The 1,760-nt window shown below is 40.2% G+C and overlaps 1 non-coding gene across 1 annotated transcript; it reads left to right on the top strand.

Annotated features, from left to right (window-relative positions):
- Positions 1–1,344: 1,344 nt before the first annotated feature.
- Positions 1,345–1,448, top strand: LOC127902018 (small nucleolar RNA R71). Its single transcript, XR_008054423.1, has one exon. It is a non-coding gene; the product is annotated as a small nucleolar RNA R71 (small nucleolar RNA).
- Positions 1,449–1,760: the final 312 nt, after the last annotated feature.

Below are 1,760 nucleotides of genomic sequence, written 5' to 3'. Positions count from 1 at the left end.
TCTCCAAGTCCAAGTTTCACGAATACAGAGTAAGGCAAAAGATTTACACTAGCTCCTAAATCCAACAAAGCATTCTCAATTGTGTGGTTCCCTATACTACATGAGATAGTGAGGGAGCCTGGGTCTTTGCATTTTAAATGAATTTTATGTTGGAGTATAGAACTAACGTTTTCTGTTAAAAATGCCTTCTTTTGAACATGCATATTTCTCTTTTTAGTACAAAGGTCTTTAAGAAACTTGGCATAAGATGGAACTTGCTTAATAGCATCAAGTAAAGGGATGTTAACACTTACCTGTTTGAAGATTTCAAGAATCTCACTTGTGGATTTTCCCTTTTTTCCTTTAGCTAACCTCTGAGGAAATGGAGCTTTGGGAATATATTCCCGTGGGTTGGTTTCTTCTCTCTCCTCCGGTGATGAGTCCTCAACATTCACAGGTACAATTTGATTTTCTTTTGTCACCGGCATCTCCACTTTGTTGTCGACTTTTTTTCCTTTTCGCAAGGTCATGACTACTTTGACCTCTCCATGCTGTTGTGGTGAACTAGTACTTGCTTCATGTACTCCTTTAGGATCAGGCACTGGTTGACTTGGAAATTTGCCTTTCTCAACAGTCATTGCCAAGGTATGAACTGAAGAAGTAAGTTGTCCCACCATCTTCTCGAGGCTTGAAACTGATTGGGCTTGTGAGTTGAAGCCTGCTCTCAACTCATTTCGTAGTCCATCAATGGTGCGGTTCTGTTGCTCAATCGTGGAGTGAGTAAGATTCTTGAGATTCTGGAATGAATCCTCCCATGGTCTGGGTTGAGAGTAGTTCTGGTTCTGATTGTATGGTCTAAATAGGGGCTGAGAGGCTTGAGGATTTTGTGGAATTGGTAGAGCTGGAGCTGCTGGTCCGTTCTGTTGAAATCCTTGAGACCATGAAAAATTGGGGTGGTCTCTCCATCCAGGGTTATATGTGTTGGAGTATGGGTTGTAATTTGATGGCTTTCTCATTACACCTATGGCATTGGCTTGATCTGAGTATGAGTCATGGTCATGTGGTTCTGTTGATTTAGCAGTCGATAACGATGCTATTTGTCGAGCAAGACCTTCCACCATCTCCTTGACTTCTTTGATTCCTGAAGTTGACTCGCCAATTTGAACCTCATTTACTCCTTTAATTCTTCTAGTATTCCTGAGTGATCGACTCCGTTGTTGGGAATTATCCGCTTGTCGCTGGAAGAATTCCCAAATCTCTGATGCACTTTTTGACATTAGCTCTCCTCCACTTGTTGCCATTAGCCATTCTTGCACATTCGGCAATAATCTCTCCAAAAAGTATTGGCATTGGTGCCATTTCTCGTACCCATGATGTGGACACTTCAAGAGTAGCCCATTGAATCGCTCCCATGTTTCGAAAAACTGCTCGTCCTCTCTCTGGGTAAACTCCGAGATTTCCCTGCGAATAGCGTTGATTTTATGCACTAGGAAATATTTATTCAAAAAATTTGTTACCATTTGTTCCCATGATGAAATGCTATTAGCAGGTAATATGTTAAGCCATGAAAGAGCTCTATCCTTTAAAGAAAATAGGAATAGTCTAAGTTTTACATCATCATCTGAAAAATTTTCATATTTAAATGTTTGACAAATGGCATGAAAATCATTCAAATGATTATATGGGTCCTCATTTTCTAGGCCATAGAATGTTGGGAGACAATTTAGCACACTAGGTTTTAATTCAAAACTCCTAGCAGCTACATTTGGGTATCTTATGCA

The sequence above is a fragment of the Citrus sinensis genome, chromosome 4 (assembly GCF_022201045.2).
Source record: "Citrus sinensis cultivar Valencia sweet orange chromosome 4, DVS_A1.0, whole genome shotgun sequence".
NCBI lineage: Eukaryota > Viridiplantae > Streptophyta > Magnoliopsida > Sapindales > Rutaceae > Citrus > Citrus sinensis.
Note: the sequence above shows the minus strand (reverse complement) of the source record. Positions and strands in the feature narration are given on the sequence as shown.